This window comes from Amphibalanus amphitrite, unplaced genomic scaffold (assembly GCF_019059575.1).
Source record: "Amphibalanus amphitrite isolate SeventyFive unplaced genomic scaffold, NRLGWU_Aamphi_draft 000272F_arrow, whole genome shotgun sequence".
NCBI lineage: Eukaryota > Metazoa > Arthropoda > Thecostraca > Balanomorpha > Balanidae > Amphibalanus > Amphibalanus amphitrite.
The window spans coordinates 401,171-421,432 of record NW_024881767.1 but is presented as its reverse complement, the minus strand read 5'-3'; the positions used below and the strand labels follow the sequence as shown (position 1 = coordinate 421,432).

The window sequence follows — 20,262 nt, the reverse complement described above, 5'->3', positions numbered from 1 at the left end:
CCACGGCGTGGTTCAGACAGCTCCGTTAGTACACCACCGGCCATCGGACGGCCCTGCCGCGTCCGACGCCCTCGTCACGCGCCGGCCGACAAATGGCTGCGGACGGCGCCGGCACCTCGGGCGACCGGCCGCGCTCAGGTCACCGGGGAGGGGCGGGTCACGTGAATTACTCCCGACCCGAGGCGGCGGTGTGACAGAGAGCGCGAGAAAAGCGCACAAAAACGCGCCATAAAAACAAATAACATCACTTTACCCACGATAAACGTGCTAATGCTTCACTGGGCTATCGCAGCCCGGAGAGCGGTTCGTGGCCCTCACTCGGCGGCGATAAGAGTGAGATGTTTCACAGCCTCGCGCCGCTTCATAGTGACCGACTTTCGAAAAGGACCCGACTTAGTCAGCATTTGAACCGAGCAGCCGGTGCGGTTGGTGCCCTAGCCTCGCTGGCAACAATACTCCTTGGAATGAGACTTGTCCCCATTGATTCGGTGGACGGAGTGAAATGTTTGTCAAAACAACACGGCGACGACAATGCATTCAGTTTCGGCTTATAGATCCGCTTCGGCTGATACTGATTCGTTAAGCCCAATGTCGCAAAAGTGGCTACCGTGCATGCATAGCTTTGCAAAGTTTGGGCACCATTCATGTGCTCAGTGTTTACAATCCTTGACCGCTGCCCCAGAAGTCACCGTCCAAGGCGCCAGTTCGAGTCAGTTTGTATTGCTGATCGAACTCGGGTCGACTGACCACAACAGGGCGACACTGGAGCCGTGCGTGCCGCCCCCCCACACCCTCGCAGGCCGGCGGACCAGATAGGCCCGCCGGCCGGCCGGCGGAACGGCTGGCCCGCACCTGAATGGACCCGCGCCAGCCTTGGAACGTAAAAGTGCATCGAATATGTAAGCAGATTGGCGGCAAACAGTTAGCCGATCGTGAGCACACAGCCGTATATCATCAGCAGTCATCACCAGCGTCGACAGGCGGTCTGTCGACAATGGAGCACGATACGGCATCCACAGGCGGCACTATACTCGTATAACGATAGGATGGAAAGTGCCGGCGATGTGTTAAAACAAAACATCGAATGGCAATTGCATGTTATCAGCGAAAGTGAGGAACGCGTAAGTTAATGTGCTTTATTTAGAAATCGATAATGTCAAAAGCTTACGATGAATAAGATGCGAATAAATAAAATAAGGAGTAATAAATTGTAAACGAGTAGCGCTAATTTAATCAGGAGTAGGTAAGCAGCATCGTAATTACATTCCTTCTGAACAGAGAAATTATATCAAATGGTCTACCCGTGCATCCGTAAGGTGGCGGTGCGGGGAGTTTCGCGATCCATTTTTATGAAATAGCCAGTTCCTAATGATTTTGTGAAGAGCTGCAGAAAGAAAATTGAGATAGCATGACAGACATCGGCCACATCTCGTGAAAAATCGGAATAGTCTGCATTCCATGACCTAAGTCTTAGTGATAGTTTTCGTATCCGAGGGATCGGTCTGCCTGTAATCGGAGTATCGCAGACCCTGCACAAGACCCGAGTCATGTGCCCTCAGTCGGGCCCAGCTCCGTGTGAAGTCGCCCATCTCCTGCTGGGGTACCGTCGCCAGATCCCCGCGGCCCTCCGCCGGTGTTTGACGCAGTGCCCCGCGCCGTGACACCCGTCTCCGACAGCAGGTCAGCTCAGCTCCGTCACCGCACCACCAGGATGTTCACGCGGCCCGTGACACCTGTATGTGATGGCGCCGAGCAGTGTCCCGGCGAGGGGGAGCCGTCCGTCAGAGGCCGGCGTGCGGCGGCTGACGGGCGACCGGTCCGGTCCGTCCGCCGGCCCCCCGCGACCGACACGTGTCCGCAGCGTCCGGCCGCCAGCGCTCCCTCATCTAATGACGCCCGCTCGAGCGCTGATTGATTCGATGTCGCCGATGGAGCGCATCTCATGCATGCTAGTGGACCACCGGCGGCCGGACGGCAGCCAACACCGCGGCTGGTTCGACTTAGCATAAACGGAGGAGCCGCGCGGCCGGCTTCCCAGTAGCGCGACTGGAGTCGGAGGGTGTCCGCCGGGGCGAACACAGCTCTGTGCGCGCTCTGTGGTCGCCGCTTCCGTGCTCGTTATGGGCGGTAGTTGTCAGTAACGGGATCAGCCGGGACTCGGGCCCCATTCAGCGTCCGTTCCCGGAGACACACAGTGTGCAGGCAACCGAGCCGAGAGATAGGCCGGTGTCGACGCTGGCATAGCCTTGGTCGCATTGATGGTCCTTGGATATGGGTGTCCGTGAGTGTCGCAAACAGTAACTCTACATCGGCCTGTCCGGTTCGCGGCATGCATTACTCACGGAGCGGGCTGACCTCGTGCGCGCGGCGCAGATCCTCTCCGGCTCGCCGCCCCCGGCGCGCACTCAGAGATCTAATGGCCCGGACTCCCCGCAGCGTGCCGGCAGCGCAAATCCCCGCGCCGTCAGTCCACGCACATACCCGGCGCGCCGCGACCCCCGCTCGCCGGCGCGGACCATCAGCGCGCGCACCGCAGACTGTCGCGTGTGCGTGGCCGGGCCGGATTCCGGGCGCATCTGGCCGGTCGGCGCGTCACGACCGAGGCTGCCTCGACGGTCCGCTGCATGGCCCAGGGCTTACCGCCGGCGACCTCGGCGGCCGCAGCTGGCCCCGGGCGCCGGCCGACATGACTGTATCATTAGTGGTCGCCGGACTTATCGCCGGCCATATCGCCGAGCAGGCAAACAGACCCAGAGTCCCCGGCCCTTCCTCGTCCATCGCTGCAGGCACGCGTGCCGCCCGCCCGCACAGCTCAGGCAGGAAGGTCGGACAATGCACGCGTCCTCAGGATGTACTGAAGACGACTGGTTATGTTGTGTCTCGAGTTTCCAAGGATATGAAAGACAAACCTTTTGTGTTGCAGACGGAGCTCGCTCGCGGTTCATTTGCGTTTGCCTGGTAGCCGGCCCCAGCACCGTCTCCGCGGCCAATGGCCACTAGTGCAGGTCAGTTGTCCAGAACCTGCCGCCCGGCTCCCCATGGCTACTGCGGCGGCCACAGGTCAGATCCCGGCCGGTCGCGGCCCGCTGCCCCGCCCCGTCCACTGCGCGGACCGTGAGGCGAAACTGCGCGCCGGCCGGCCTAATTGCCGTGACCGCAGAGACGCCGTCACGGTCGCCACAGGCCGTTACGGGCCCGTCACAGGCCGTCACGGCGTCACGGGCCGCCGCTCCGCGCCGCGGCGGCACACCTGCAGCCGTGTCGGTGTCGGCCGCGGCTCGACACAGCCGCCGCAGCAGGTATTTCAGTTAGCGGCCGGCCCCGTCACTTTTCGCCTCATCCGCCGCTTCCGGCCGGCCCCGCCACGACCAGTAAATTTTCACTAGGGTATTAGCGGCCGCGAAATGGGGCTGCGGCGAGACACAAACGGTCGTTTCTTTCTGCAATGTTGCAAACGTTTACGCCGCGGCTGCCAGAGCTGGGGAGCTCGGAGGGCAAAAACGGAGCTGACCCGGGCCACGGCACCGGGCGCGGAATTTGGACAATCCTGGTGACGAGGCCAGCTGGCCGGGACGAGCGTTGCGTGCGCTCGATTTTATGGCGGTCTCCTGCAAATGCTGAGTAATTTTCCCTGTCGGTCGCCGATAAAAAACCTCCGCTCGGCCGCGGCCGGTGCACGTCCCCAATGACGTCACGGGAACGGCGACCAATCGGTAGGCAGCGTGAACTGATGGCTGGTGGACCATAGGTTGCCACTGTCGCTACGTGAGGCCTATAACTACTACTACGGTGCTCTAGGCAAACCTGTCCTTGTGAGTTCACCGCTCACGAGCTGGGATCACAAACGGACAAAGTTCCTCACTGCACGGAGCTGAGCTAATTCAGTTACATCATGGGAAATTTGAGATGGATGACCAGCCTAAATAAAACACTAAGTGAAACAACAATAAGCAGGTGAGGTGAAGAAATGATAATTTTCCCATTGAGTAACTGACCTATCCGCTATACGGACAAAGCGAATTAACCCTCTGAAAAAAACATACCAAAGCGGCGCGATGGTCGCAATGTGAAAACACAGTTACGATGTTCGTCGATTGAACAGCACTGCTCATTATCTGTGCAACTGGTAAAAATAATCAGGCGAAATACCGATGCATAATTTCAGGCTTCGCTGATGTGGAATCCTACGGCCCTTAAAATTTATAACCGGCTTTCGGTCCCGCCGTTATTACATTCAGGTGCTTTCCAGTAACATCGGAAGGTCGTTTCGCTTACACGTGCATGCGGTGTCGAAATTCGGTTTGCGACTCCGACGCACGGGGCTGAGCTCCCGGCCCTATAACGAAACTGGCTGCCATCCGGCCGGGACAATGAGGCGCGCGCCGTCAGCTGACGCCGTCAGTGACGTCACCGGCCGGCTGATTGCACTGACGTCGCACGGACCGGCCTTCACGCAGTCGAGCCCGGCCACCGACAGGAAAGGCTGCACGATTAATGGGCCGCTTTTAATGAGCCGGCGGCGGCCGGCGCCGTGCGCTGCCCTGCTCTGCTCTCTCTGTACCGGTGTCATGGCGGGACGGGGCGGGTCGCCGCGCGGGGCCCGCCCGGGGTGGCCTCTGCCTGGGGGGCTGCAGGGGGGGGGGGGCTGCCCGAACTGGTCCGCTGCAGGCCGTCCGCCGGCGGAAGCTCGCCGTCCGCCGGCGCAGCGGCCCCTCCAGAGGCGTGTGCGCCGCCGACCGGTCAGCCGGCGCCCCGCCGCTGCACATTTGCAACAGCAATTCACGTAATTTTCGCGATATCTTGTTACTTACACGCGGGGACAATGGGGCAGCCGGACAGGAAAATTACGGCCGCCCGGTCGGTTCGGTGGCGGCTCGTGACGCCGCCGACCCGCCGCTTCCGGCGCTCCGGTGCCGAAAAACAGGCCCGTCGGTCGGCCGGCCCGGGCCGGGTCCCGGTCAGCGCGGGTCGGTCGGCCCGCCGCGGCACCCACCGGTCAGTGTGTGACTCTGTGACGGGTCGGTGACGCGCGGCACCCACCGGTCAGTGTGTGACTCTGTGACGGGTCGGTCGGCCCGCCGCGGCACCCACCGGTCAGTGTGTGACTCTGTGACGGGTCGGTCGGCCCGCCGCGGCACCCCCCGGTCAGTGTGTGACTCTGTGACGGGTCGGTCGGCCCGCCGCGGCACCCCCCGGTCAGTGTGTGACTCTGTGACGGGTCGGTGACGCGCGGCCTGCCGCCGTTCTCACGGTCATCCCAGGGCGGCCCCGCCCGGCGACCAGACGCAGCACGGCCCGCCGGCCGGCCGCCATGACGTCAATGAAGAGCCGAGATCGATGGATTAGATATTCGTCTGCCCGCTCGGGTGTCTGCCCGCTGCAAGACGGACAGATACCCGCTGCAGACGGACGGACGGCAGGAAATTTCCACCGCCCGCGTTGTGTACAAGATGTGCTATCTGTGTAGGTGCATTTAGGATGATGCACGTTTCCTGAAGATAGGCCGATGTCCGCATCACGGGAACACATCATTCTGACAGAAAGATAAATGGCCAGACCACACTTTCCTTCTTACGGACACCAGCGCGCACGTTTTGCCTACACGAGTGCGAGTAATTGCACTCAGGCATTTTATTGAACTCTGGTATGGAGCGCGGGCCAGAGCGCGCTATATAAGAGCAGGCGGTCGCATGGCTTATCGAGCGCACGGCCCCGCCGGCCTCCCCAGTCTGATGTGCGTTAAAGTGAGCGCTGCTCCGGCGGACAGGCCGCTGCCTGCAGTAATGTGACGGACGGTCAGATGGGCGCTGGCAGTGTCGGACAAAACACCGCTGAACGGCGCGGTGGTGCGACCCGATCAGGACCGAGTCACTTGGGATCGCTGCTGATTTTGGTGGGTCGGCTATAACCATTCTAGAAATAATGGGCCGTCATGTGCCTGGCAGCCATACTCGTATCCCAAGCACTTATTCTAAAAGGTAAACACGGTGATAGGTAGTGAACTTACGCCAGGAGGCGTTTCAAAAATAGTCAAGTCATTTTTCTTCACAGCATCTGTACCATTCTTGGTACTCTCTGACATCAGACAACTGATCCGTGATAAATCTGCTCTCGCAATTGGCTGTCGTGGGAGGTTACATCTAAATCACTCTGCTGGGACTGGATTAGCCCTGCTGTTTGATAACTTCAGACCGCTAATCCTTTTGTAATCGACATGGTACCGAGGTGCCGTCACGTCTTGTTTGGGACGTCTGTCCGATACGGCTCCTGTCGTCTTCCACACACGGTGCAGACCAGAGGAGGGACAACAGAAAGGCGGTGACGGGATCTCGGACGGAGCCCGCCTCCATTGGACCACAACTGGGGTCATTGTGCAGTGGATCTACATATTGATAATTTTAAGTCGTATCGGTAAAGCATAAGTCACCAGATTCAAGTACTGTTACCGGATCGATGTAATGACAATGTCATTGCAACTGCAGAACGATTGAAACAATCTTCACAGAGTAACTCAGACAATTTTTATAGCTTGTGTAAGGCAGAAGAAAAAAGGAAAAAGAAACAGACGTTGAAGGAGCTATAAAATATATCATTCATTACATAAATGGCAAGAATATATTACACACTTTTGGGGGGTCTTGCCATATGTCTTTTTTTCCAGAAGAGGCGATTCATTCATTGCATTCGATCAGTTACCTACGGAGCTGGGCGCACTCGGACCGCAACCCGCTCAGCTAACAGCGGAGCTCTCAATACGGCAATGTGCGATCGCTGTTAACAATTTGAACAGCAGTTCTGTCTTGTCACCTGTCAGCTCAGTGCCAATCGAACAGCATCTGAGCGGTTTTCACCGAGCATCAGGCTCATTTCATCTCGCCCCCTCGAACACCGTTTGGGAATTACCGGCGGCTGTGAGCGCGGCTGCCTAATGCAGCACCCATTAGATAGAACCCGCCACCCACCGCGGCCGGGCCGAGCCAACACCGGCTGTGCAGGCCGGTCTGCCGGCGCCCGGCACACCTATCATAGTAGCCGCCTAAGCCGTCTGTTGGCCGTCAGCGCCCGGCCACCCGGGTGACCACTTCACTACTTAGGCCGACACCTCCGCCGGCAGAGTTTTACACAGTAAATGGAGAGTCCGGTTATCCGCCGCAGACAGGCAGACTGGCCCATCTACTTCAGGCATCGCCGCGGCGTGATGACGGGCTACAGACCGGACCGATTCAGAAAGGTGGGAAAACAGAGCTCCGCTCAGAAACGAAACGCAACCGGCTGAAAGTTCCGAACTACGCCAGGAATGGGCATTGCCTGACGCCCGGATTTTCTCCGACCGACGCCGGCCCGTATCAGCGGTTTCAGCGCCGCCGACTCGGCGGCTGCAGGCTCGATCTCGGCCGTATCGGCGGCCATCGGTGCAGTAGCGGGAAACTGTCCGTCCGGGCGGCCGCTGATCGGTTTCATCTGACGGCCGCCGCCGGGCGGGGGCGGCGGCGGCGGCTACCGGCGACCGCAGCGCGACCGATGCCGCCAGCTAATTATCTGCGCGGCATCGCTATCGGCGCGCTGATCGGCCGCTCCCAGCGCGGCGCGCGCTGATTGATTGGACGATCGGCCGTCGCCAAAAATCGCCGTCCGCTCTCCCATTGTGTGTGCGCGGCGAGAGCTTTAATCTGGAGCAGCGCGGGCCGGCCGCGTCTGCGGCAATCGAGACGCATCGACACCGAGAAATATTTAGGACCGCCGCATCGCCGCGACCATCGCCGCTTGTTACCACAGTCAAAAAATGAGCACTTTTGACAAATTTTAATTGACGGGTTCGCAGCCGGGTGCATCCCAAGGCACTGGCGATCATCAGCCGCCTGTCCCGCCGGGCTCCGTCCCGTCGGCGTCTTCAAACCAGCTGACAATTTATGTCTTGGTCGGCTGCAGCGCGCATCAGACGCCCCACTTGCGTAACGCATCGTGGCCGCGTCAATTTTCGGCGTGGCCAAATAAAACAGCAATGAGTCGGTGATCAGCAAGTCTGATGAGCTGTTCACGGCGGCGGCCTAATAAATCTGGCGGCAGTGTACACCTTCAATGGCGCTAATTAATCTCGGCGCGCCGGCGGTGGTCGAGTGCCGGTGCTTCCCATGAAATCGGCTGCCGTCCTCCCGCCGCGCCGCGCAGGTGACGGGGTTAATTCGTGTAATATTTCATCAGCGCGGCGCCCAGACGCAGCGGCCGGCTGCAAAAAGGTCCGGCGCGCGCGCGGATCGTGCTCGGAGCGCCGGGAGGCTGCCGGTAGAAGTGCTGACGGAGGGCGCCGCGCCGCCGGCGGCCCCGGGGAGCGGCGGGACCCCCGGCCGAGCGCAGCCCGGTTACAGGAGCGGCGCGCGCCACAACACGGCTCCCGGCCATCAGCTGGAGAGACTGGACTGCGGCCACCCGAACGGACTGGACTGCTACCACCCACCAGACTGGACTGGACTGGACTGGGGCAGACTGATGCCGCCCTATGGATTAGTACCCTTTACTTTACCACCTCAGGAGGGCTTTCCGCGGCCTCCGTTTTCCGCCCGGGTGGGGCGCGCCGCCACCGAGTTCAGCCGCGGAGCCGGCCCGGCAGCGCTGTTCTACAGCCGCACCTTTCTCCCGTCCCTGGACTGCACGGCGGTCACGGTGACCGGGCTGTGGTCAGGTGAAGGGCCGGACATGGTGCGGGGGTGGCGAGTACGGCCGCAGCCCGCCGAACCTCGCCCCGTCCGGCCGAGCGGACCGGACATCCCTGGCCTCAGCAAACGTGGCCCGGACTCGCAGCGCCTGAGCACGGGTCGGGGATCACGGAGTTAATCTCCCGAAACATCCGATAGTCCTAACCTGCATCATTAAACCCCAGTTTCTATTCATGCTGGCCTTCGGGCATAGAGGGGGATCACAGCAGCCCACACTTCCTGGCACCCACCTCCCCAGCACCTGCTACCGCACTGGAGGCCGCCGGTTCCCCAGCCTCCCGACCCGGCCGCGGCTGCCGGGGCGGCCGGCCGGCGCCGGATAATTGAAACTGGTCGGACGGTGCGATGTATTTAGCTCACGTCCCATGCCCCCTGTCCGGTCGGCTGCCTATTTCTCGCCCGTTCGATCTCATTTGGACCACCCGCGGCCGCCATCCCGGAGAAAAATCGCCGAGCGGCCGGCCGGCGCGCCTGGCGGCCGCTTTTTGCCGGCCCCCCGGAGAGGAGCGCCGCGCCGGTTTTTCGGGTCGCGTCCACTGCCCGTCTGAGTGGGGCAGGGCACACACGGGGGCGGAGAGAAATGGAGAGCAAACATCACACGGCGAGTGCATCGGAGCGCTAAATTCACACACCATAAATAACACTAAGGAAACAAGCAAATGACATTAAAATACATCCAATTGTAATGTAACTAAGCACAGGCGTAATGCATGAGCCAATACAGGTCTTACCCTGTATGTAAAAGCTAGTACATAACAACAAAGCTAGTTTATCGCAGCGCCGTAGAATTGGTGCAATGCTGCCGGTTCTGCTGGCTCGAAAGGCACGGCACCGATGCGGGCATCCGCCGGTTCGCTGCAGGAAAACGGGCCACTCTAACGACCCTCTCCGTCATCGGTTCGCCGAAGCGGCCCATGACAGATTGTTCGGATAGGCGCGGTGCAGCGGCGGCGGCCGTCTCACTGCCGAGCTCTGACCACCACCGTGTGCCGACGCCCGTGGAAACCGGAGCAGAAAGCCAGCACAGCGCCCGAGCTTTTTGCGGTCGAGCCTATCGGCCAGATAATAAATGTGGGAAATACACCATGTGCTAAAGAGGCCGCCTCGAGAGCGACATGTTAATTAATCAGGTATTGCGCGGACTATGAGCGCTATGCGCCGGCCGGGGCGTGTTCGCCATTCCCGCGGATTGGCGGCGCGGATTCCAGTGGCGCGACTCTGCGCACTGCGCCGACCACCTGCTCGTCGCGCGCGCCGCAGGAGTGGAGCGGCCTCCGCCAGCCGTCCTCAGACATTCCCGGGTTCCAACTTTCAGATAGCGCGGCGGCGTCTACCGACTGTCCCACTCCCATCCACAGCCCCGGCAGCTCAATGCCGTGTGCTGGCGGCTGGCTCTGCCCCCGTCAGTCACCCACTTCTCCCCCCTGCCCTCCTATCCGGTCACCCCAGTGCCCGCCTCCCTCGTCCGACACGTGTCAGTTGTGGGCGTGTTGCACGACATAGCCGTCTCGGCGGCTCACACACGCCACGCCGACTCGGCGCGCGGGACGACCGCCACCAGAAGACGGCCAAATTGGGGCGAATAAATCACCTCTGCACGGCCGGCGCGCCGGTAACGTGATCCGCGGCCGGCGCGGCGGCACGGACCGTACGTGACCGGCGGCGCGCCGGGCCCTGATTAAATTGGAGGAGGCGCCCGATGCTACCGTGGGCCGCGTGCAGCGCCGCCGCGCCGCAAGGCCACGGCGGCCGGGACGTGCCGGCCGGGCGTGCTGGGAGGGGCCGTGCCGGGCACGGCGGACGGGCGGACGGGCATGGCGGACGGCGGGACGTAGGGAGGCGGTGCGAGCTGAGTGCGGACGGGCCCTGCGTGCTGGGCGGGGCGCAGTGAAAGGGCCGGGACTCGGAGGTCGCTGGAGCTGCCGACACCACAGAAACCCAGCTGCTGGCCAGTGACGACTACAAGTGAAATCGATAGGCCCTTCTGTACACTAAAACCAACGAAACGCTTGTGGTTCATTTAGGGCGCATGTATAAATTTACCTCTCAGTCAACAAACATTTTACCACTGCTCGTAGTCGTGACAAAAAATCCTCGATTAACAGCAGCGATCTCCTTCTCTGCCGCCGTCAGGTTGAGCCGCTGCCGCTGCGCGTTTGGGAAAACCCTTGGGTAGGTTTCCTCCATCCACCCCTCACTTTTCACCGCTCATCACCAGCATCAGGATACGACCGATGAACACTGAAAAGTGCCGGTCGGAATCACGGCTCTATCGGTGTCCTCTGCTGACCGACCACACCCCACAAGTCTGACTGCAACTCCGACAGGAAAATACGGAGTCAGCTCCCCGCACAATCATCCAGCAATACTCAACGTGATAAAACCAGTGACCAAGCACCTAAAGTCTAAGGTAGACAGCAACACCAGGACCCAGTGCTACAAGATGGAGTGAATGACACACTCCGTTCCCCGGTAGGACTGAGGGCCGTTGGAGCTCCTCCATACCGTATGGCGGAGCGGGAGGTGTCAGACGGCTCCCCGATCCCCGGCCGTGTCATTGCTGCTGTACCGCGGCAGATGAGTTGTCGGCACTGCGGGGCCGACTGCGCCGTACAGCCACTGAGCGGCGGGGCGCCGGCGGCCGGGCGGCGGCGCCCCTCTGTGCCGGCTGACCCGGCGCCGACCCGGCCACCACCGCCGGCGAGCGGCGCTCCTACGGGCTGCACGAGCCGCGCAGCGGGGCGGCCATCCATCGTGCGGTGATCCTGCACCGATCTGCAGCATCATCCGGTATCGACACGAGCGGCCGGCCACCGGCGGCGCCCGCCGACCGACCCGACCCGACCCGGGACGGACGGCGCCGCCCGCCGACCCGTCTCTGAGGCGCGCAGGTGACCTATTATAACCCCAGTGCTCTTTGAAGCACGGTTGTGACAAGCACTTGGTCTGCGGAGCCAATGACCCGATAACGATCAGAGAGGCGACCTATCTGTGTGCCGGGCGACCCGTCCCGTCCCGCAGAGCAAACGATGTCGGACGGGTTACAAAACCAGAGCAGCCGGCCGGCCCAGACAGTTTTACTGGTTTTATTACTGCTCGGTCGGTGGGACCATTGTCCGCACGCACTGGCGATTTTTGCGCGGTCCGGCTGCTGCAGAGACGGGACCGGCGTCGCCGGCTTCCGGTCCCGACCGGAGACGACTGCTGATTGGCGCTCATCGGCTGTAGGAAAACGGGCCGCGGCACAGCTCGAGGAAAGGCCAACTTTGGCTCGGAGCGTGTGCCGAATTTCCACACAGATCCGCGGCGGGAAGAGTCGAAATTAGTGCGTGGTACAGTGGTGTGTTCAGCTCCACTACCGCCATATTTTGAAGGAATGAGCCAAAAAGGGCATGAGGCCGTGGTCGCCGTCGGTCGGTACAATGACATGCACGCCACCCAGCAGACGGCCGCGCTCGCTCGGATATTGAATATTTGCGCCGATTTCGACGCGGTCGGCGGACAGGGCGTCACGTTAGTCCAGTCAGTGCCGCCGCCAAATTTGTCACCAAACACTGATCGGCGCCGTTCCAGTTGGCCCAGTGTACGGCCGTCTATAGATTGCCCTTACCGCAGGACCTAGTCCAGAGGACGATACAGGTGTCTGCGATAGGAGGGGAGCGGGCGGGTGTGTCCATGTCAGGATTGACACGGCTCGGACCGAGCGGTTCACGGACCGGGCCGGGAGACCACTGTGAACCGTCTGTGAGCCGCCGGTCAGACCGGACGGCCAATTAGACGGCAGATGCCGGGCGTGGTGGCCCCGCTCTCCCACGGTTCTTACTTCTCACTGAACTCGGCTGATGAGCTGTTCAATGTCCGTAGGAGTTCATGTTTGAAAGTTATACAACTAATGCGTGCATCACGTGATTCACGTGTACACGTGAATATGAACATACATACTTTAAAAGAAGGGAAAAGTTCTACATTTAGGTTAAGTTGTCACATTCATTTTTAAATGTGCCACACTCACAGCAACTAGCAAGTCACCCCAGTTCAGTCTACTAAAACCGCCTCCCGCGGCTGATTGAAGGCGGCCCCGTTGAGTCTGGCGCGCTGCCCCAGGGAATACTGAGGTCAGCCAGCGACTCAGCTGCCGCCCGGTAGCCCGGCCCCTGTCAGTCTTCATTAACACACCACAACACCGCGCATTCCCCAAAGTCCGCTGCAATTAACCCGATCTGGGCCCACACAAAAACACGCACAAAAAGCGCCACCAATACGCGTCCAATAATTCCATTGAGTCGCCTCGGACAAAAAGCATCATCTTCGCCGCCCCGAGCAGTAAGGCACAGTGTCACTTGGCCAACGCTCGGATTCCCACTGGAAACAGTCCGTGGCCATTTATAGCCAGAGAGCAGATTGGTGGCGCTTTTGACAGGGCAATAAACACCACACACCAGATGGCCGCGCTAAAAGACAAACGGGCGGCGGTCTCGGCGCGCGGCGGCCCGCTCACTGCTCAGCGCCGCGCCGGGGCGGCCGTGCGGCGCGGCGACTCCGGGGATACTAATTTAATCGGGCCCGACCGTGGCCAGCGCCGCCGGTAAATTGATACGCCACTTATCTCAGCGAGCGCTAAACGCTACCGACTAATTGTCGGCGGGCAGATAAAACACCGCTAATGGCGTCACAACTCAGCGGCGCGAGCGGCCGCCGCCGAGCCGAGAGGCGCTGAGCGAGATAGATACACGGGCCGCCGCCGAGTCCTGGGGCGGGGAGTCGTCCGGACTCCCGGGGCGGGGAGCCGTCTGGACTCCCGGGGCGGGGCCGCCGGCGCGGCGGTCGGCAGGGGCATGAACTCGGAGACACGGGCGACCCCGGGCGACGGAAGCGTGCTCCCGTTTGTCTCGTTAAAAATGCAGACTTCCCGTCGGCGCCGACAGTCGAATGGAATGGCCATTTCACCGGAGCCAACACAAAGGAGACACCGCTCCACGCGCCAGTAGACACCGGGCATTTTCCTATATTTGACATCAGCATTTCATCTGCGAGAAAGGCGCAGCGTCAGCCCTCCGGGCATTCCGGCGGAAACTCTGGTCGAGGAGAGAGCCTGAGTCACGGAGGGGGAGCGTCCGCGGGTCACAGCCCCCCCCCCAGTCCACGCCAGGTCAGGGTCACACCAGACGCACTCAGCCGGCGGCCGGCGGTCACACCAGACGCACTCAGCCAGCGGCCGGCACGCGCACTGAAACATGGGAGTGTCCGGGACAAGCCCAGCAGTTCGGCCAGTTACCGCGCCGTCAGGCCGGCCGTGGACGGCGGCTGACGCCCCGTCCAATGGAGCGAGCTGCCTCTCGCCGTCTCTCGGTCTCAGGGGGCCGCAGAGCGCAGCTCGTCCCGCGGCGCGGCGCGGCAGGGACATATACGGCGCGCCGCGCCGGTAATTTGCCAGGCGTCTCCACCCGCCGACGGTCTCTAATGACACCTCTGCGGCGGCCAGCTTTCCGACAATTAAACAAGTAACACCATCGGCGGCGGGGTTAATCACCATCAATCGGCGGGGCCGCCGCGCCGCGCCGGGCCGCCTTACAATCAGTCGGCGGCGGACACCGGCCCGGCCCCGAGAGCGCAGCGCGCCGGCCGGCCCACTGTCATAGAGCGCCCCGCGCCGGCCGGCCCACCGTCCAACGACGCACCGCCCGACCCCAGCGGCCGATTTATGTGGTCACTGAACCCCGCAAAGATGAGCAAAAACTCCAAAGGCAGAGAGAAAAAATGCGTTCATGTCCACTTCCTCGTGTGACGAAGCGGTGATTTGTGGAGGGGGTCGGGCCGAGCGGGGAAGGGTTGGTGGCGTCCGGCTGGCTACAAATTCCGCGCCGGCACTTACTCCGGGACGGTCACACCGCGCCGGCCGTGGAGCACGTAAAAAATGGTCAGGCTCCAAGGAGAACGCTGCGTGTTTCGCCAGGGAGCGCATCAGTAGCGTTCCGAGGAGCATTATTTTTACGCAGCTATTCATAACTTTGTGGATAAAAAGCAGATGCAGAACGGAAGCTGTTAATTAGGGTGGCGTTTTTGGAAGGTTTATCATAATCTATGATCCAGCGGGCGGTAGCATGAATGATGTGTCCTGCATGAGATGACCAAGTTAACAAGTTATCCGATAAAAAACATGCTACCGCTACGTAATGCATTATTTGGAATTTCGTCGTCCCGTTCTCTGCATTGAGAGCAGCAGGTATTTGGCCCGGGCGGTTTCGCTGCAGCCATAGAGCACCGTTCCGTATTCATTGCAGGACCCAGCCCACCAGTAATCACCGGCTGCATGCGCTCCTTTCGGCCGCGCTTAATTGGTTTTAATGCGCTAATGGTTGTGCGGAGCGCCCAGTCACGCCCCCCGCCGGGCGGCGGAGACTGCGACGCTGCGTGCTCGGGGCGGCCGCTAACACCGGAGACCGCGCCGCCGCACAAGAAAGCATCCTTCCAACCATGCCGCTCACAACAACGACGCATCGAAGATTGCCGCGCTCCAGTAAAAGTGAAAATGAATTAATTAGAGGCCATGACATATAGGCCATGAGGCGTCGCGGCGCGTCGTGGATAGGACTCGTCATTAGTTCCGGCAGTCGTCGCGCGCTGACCGCTTCCTTTGCCGCCGGCGGACCCGGCAAAAAGTGTCGGTGCCGGCACAAACCGAGGATGAGCCGGCGGGCCGCGGAAAAATCGCGGCACTGGCGGCGCCGGCAAAAGAGCGCGCCAGTTTCCCGGACCGGACCGGTGCGGTGGAGGGGAGCGGCCGCACCGGTGCCGCAGCCGGCGACCAGCGGTGACCGGGGGTGAACACTAGTGACCACTCCTGATCACGGGGCACCACTGGCGACCACCGGTGACTGTCGGGGCTCTCACCTGAGGACGCCGCGGCGCCTCTCTGTCCCCTCTGGTCTGCTCGCGCCGCTCCGTCCGCCGGACAGGGCCGTGTCGCACCGGGGCTCCGGTATCGCCAGTAAATCACGCGTTTGGCCGTAAAGCGGCCCGGACACGGCCAACAGGGCGGGTCATTAGTGCGACTGCGACAGATCGCCGGTGTCGGGCAGATAGGATCGGAGCAGCGATCCGTCGACCGCAGACCGGCCACCCACCGATATGGGGCGGACGATACGGACGGATCGAGAGCGATACAGGGGATACGGCCAGCGATACGGGGGCACGGCGGGGCGGAGAGCGATACGGGATACAAAGGGCGCAGTAAATGGGTGTGAATTTATGTGGGAATTCGTGTGAATCATGCGTGATGCCGGTGCTCAAGGTGAATTCTAATTTAAGAAATCCACCCATCCAAAACGTTTTGGAGATTATGAACTGACAACTGTTTGCGGTCGCATCCGTGCATGGAAACTAATTACTGATAATACAGTTAACAATGAATTATCATCATCGTTAATCATTGCCACATCGCATGCTTGGAGTGCCTCTGAGGCCAGCTGGAAGCAAGCCTGAGCTCCGTCATAATAGACTGCGTACAAGACTGCGTAAAAATAGCCGTTTCACTTGAGAAGCAGTGCGGAGGAGCATTACTCCATCTGCCTCTTTTTACGTAATTCAATAGGCAAGCTGAGCGAGCTTCTCACATCACTGATCTGTGCTGAACTCCAGCGAAATACTTCAATGTCTCTATGTCCTATGCATAGAAGACCTCCGTTTCTGAGAACGGTCCGAGCACGCCCGTCGCCCAAGCGGCTGCCGCGCGACGCCCGTCGGCTCGCTCTCAGCAAAAACGCAGTCGCCTCCGGCGGAACCCAACGCCTTCCCGCACCGATCGCGCACGAAAACATGGTGAAATCTCCCATAACCCAATTTTTTCCTCGGGGTCAACTGCTCGGGTACACGGCTGGGAACGCCGGCGCGCGGGGGTCACTCGAGGATCAGTGTTTTTATCCTATAATGCATGGCCACCGGTGGGAACGGCTGGCTCCAATTAGGAGTGAGCGTGCTCTGCGGCGGGGGCGACCTGCGACCCACCGGCTACCGACGCCCGTCCGCTCTGGGCCACCGGTGACCCGGCCCGTGACCCGGACAGCGACCCGGCGCCGATCCGCCGGGCAGATCGCTCGTCAGCCAATTAGTGACAGCACTAAATCGATGATGGTCGGGCGGCGATCGGTGCCACCGGACGACAGCGCTCTCAGGACTAATGCGATCAATTACCGCTGCGGCGACTCCGGGAACGGCTGCTCGGCGGTACAGAGGACACGGCGGTGATTTGCTGTGGGCTCGCAGTTCAATCGGACCGTACACATTAGAACGGCTGCGACCGCGGGAGACGGGAGGCGTCCGCGATCGGCAGGAGCGTCACCCCCTGGGTAGGGCCGAACTGGACGGCGGGGCGGGCAACACATAACTCGTCACCGGCGTGTCGACCGATCTCGGGTAGTTCCTTTCGCCTGGCGCGGAGAAATGTATGTGGCTGGGCGGCGCGATGGCCGCCCCGCCCCCGTCCGTCGCCGGGGTGTCGGCGGGACGCCGCACGGCCCGCCGCCCCGGCCATCCGTCAGAGAGCGGCCGCCATCTCACACATCCATCAGAGGGTCCCCGTGGCGGCCGGACAGCGCAGAGTGAGCGGTGCAGGGCACGGCCGTCACCAGTGGAGAGCGGCCCGAACCACCGCTAAGAGCCGACAGCCAAAACCCACCTCCGACGACTAACGGGTGCTCCTACAGCGCTCGGCAGGTGAGGGGACGAGAGGAAGCCCCCTGGAAGGCGATGCGCCGCTCCAGATGTTTACACTGCTCCGGGACGAGTAAGGTGCTCCACCCTTCCCCGCCGCCGGGCAGTGAGCGATATGGTGACCGGTCGCAGCTGGTAGCGGTGCCCCGGGTGATTGAAACAGTCGGGGGCCGTGTGAAGTGCAGATTGGAGCGGACTCCCGTGGCGAGCGGCCGCCAAACCAGTCCGATTTCCACCCAATAAAATCCATCATCATTTCACTGTAAACAAAATACGCGCGCAGAGCGGTCCCGGTAAGCAGGCTGACCTCCCCGGGTCAGGAATCGGCTCAGGGGTGAAAGGTGAGTTACTTGGCTTTCTAACGGAAGTGGGGGCAATTTCAACCACTAATGATACGGCGGGTCATGTACGCTACAATTTATTGATTTAGTAACAGCCTTCGGTCGACCAAAATTAGTTCACTGTTGAGGCAGGTTACGGTTTAAACGATGTTTTGAAGACCGATTTTTGACCTGGGCAAATAAAAAATTAGACCTGGGATGTGATAATAGCACATTGAGCCTGAGAAGTGCGGTGGCGGCTTGGCGGCCGCCGCGCCGCCGCCACGGTGGGCCCGCACAGGGAGGTGTAGCGGAGCGTGGAACCAGGATTGGAACGGAGGTGGACCACGGTGGAACAGAAGTCGAACAGAGTGTGGAACGGAGGGATGGAACGGAGAGTGAAACAAACGGTGTAACGAAAGGCGGAAGGGGGGCCAGTTATCCACTGCAGTATTCCTTCAAACACCGTACTGGGCACAGCCTGGACTTCAGAGTATCAACACCGACGCGGCGACACGGTGACACGGCGGTGTCGGTAGTGGTGACCCGGCCGGACACGTGTGGACAGGCCGGGCCGGCGGCCGGTCGGACGGGATGCCGCCACCGCCGGCCGGAAACACACCACAGGAAGTGCGCCGTGTCGGCCCGACTAATTAAAATCCCGGCCGAGGAGAACGGCGGGCACGGACAGAGAGGTCGGCGCTTCCTCCTGCGTCGGCTGACGACAAAGGGAACGAAATGTCGAGACAAAGGGAAATTGCATCACCACTTCCCTCAGCTGCAAGCAAAAGTTTACTAGCCTAATCTCAGAAAATGGGTATTAAAGCCAATCCATGATCACCACTTTCTTCATTTCCATCTGCAGTTCGCCTTTCGGCCCATTTCTCCGTCCCGTCTGTCTCTGTTCCTCTCTGTCCCGCCTGTCTCTGTTCCTCTCCGTCCCAGTCTGTCTCTGTTCCTCTCCGTCTGTCTCTGTTCCTCTCCGTCCCGCCTGTCTCTGTTCCTCTCCGCCTGTCTCTGTTCCTCTCCGTCCCGTCTGTCTCTGTTCCTCTCCGTCCCCTCTGTCTCTGTTCCTCTCTGTCCCGCCTGTCTCTGTTCCTCTCCGTTACCCTCTGTCTCTGTTCCTCTCTGTCCCCTCTCGATCTCCGAGTGACGGGAGGCGCGTCTCCGGCCAGGAATGTCGCCACGCCAGGAATTCACGGCACCGGCGGGGCTCGTGCCGCGCCGGGCCGGGCCGGCCGTCCATGTTTGTCAGTCGGGGTGCGTGCGGCGCGTCACCGGCCATCAGCGGGATCAGCAGATCGGCGGGCTCGCCGGTGATCGACGGTGGTCCGCGGCCGATGGGCGGCGGTGACGGCCCTCCGCGGGAGGCACGGCGCCGCCGGGACCCGGCCAACAATGCGGGCAATGTCCGCACAGGGCGCTGATAGCCGGGGGTCTGCCGTGGGTCCGAGATGGGCAGCAGAGTGGTGACAGGTAGTCGGGCACGTGTGACTGAGTCTTTTTCTAAGGCAGCTGGGCTTTTGTAAGAACCTTACTGGAGCAAATTTGAAGGATTTAGGCTAACACAAAAGGTAAATACCGGTAGCAGTTAGCGTTTGCGGCTTTACTTTCACCGCAGCTTACCATTGTATTGGTCAAACTACGAGGGCTAGAATTCGCATGCAGCCAATAAAGATCATTGAATTTATCATGAAGCAGCGTTTGGAAAACAACAGAAGTGAAGACAAAGCCACGAGAAGCAACTACCGCTGAATGCCGTTGCTCAATCCTCAGTTATGCGCCAGCACGATCCACGCACCTGTGAATCCGCCACCTCCAGAGCCAGCCGCGGAGGACGGTGGTCGCGCCGGCAGCTGAGACGCCGGCGGAGAGCAGGTCACGCCCGGGGCCGTTCCCCAAACCTCCCCGGCCCCGGCGGCCGCAGCACGCTCCGATGTGGTTCGGCAGTCGGCACTTAACCGGAGCGGGCCTCTCCACCCGGCCCCGCGACCACCCACACGGAATACTCGTGAGTCGTGGGGCACGGCTATCGGCTCGTCGGGACGGCTCATCGCAGACACCGTTCCCCGGCAAATTTTCAGAAAAGACGTCTAATTGCTATATAGCTGTGGCGAAAAATCCATGTAACATCACAAATGAATAGTGAAAAGCGGCAGAATTTCACTTTAGATCAATTCCCTAACTGATGAGCGGTGGCTGATCCTCCCGCCCCGTCCCCTCTCTCGCCCGCTGCCCGAGGCCCGTTCCCAGCCAGCTCTGTCCGCTCCGTCTCTCCCAGCAGAGCGACCACGGGTCGCACCGGAGTCGGTCATTACGGGCCGGACACTGGACACTTTGTGGCGCCGATCCGGGCCGGACAGGCGCCGATACCATCGGCCAGCGCCGACCCTGGGAGCGACCCGACCCCGGCGCACACGACCCGACCCAGGGACACCACGGCACGGCTCACACTGACCCGGCACGCCACGATACGAGGCGGCTCCGCGCAGGGTAGTGTGAGAACCCGACACAGCAGA

The 20,262-nt window shown here is 61.1% G+C and overlaps 1 protein-coding gene and 1 long non-coding RNA gene across 2 annotated transcripts in view; one reads left to right on the top strand and one right to left on the bottom strand.

The window, feature by feature from the left end:
- Positions 1-3,005, top strand: part of LOC122387066 — a 43,961-nt gene extending 40,956 nt beyond the window's left edge. The window contains exon 3 of the long non-coding RNA XR_006257493.1: positions 2,924-3,005. This is a non-coding gene — a long non-coding RNA (uncharacterized LOC122387066). The remainder of the gene's footprint in view (positions 1-2,923) is intronic.
- Positions 1-20,262, bottom strand: part of LOC122387064 (transcription factor Sox-7-like) — a 69,434-nt gene that overhangs the window by 18,403 nt on the left and 30,769 nt on the right. The window lies entirely within an intron of this gene.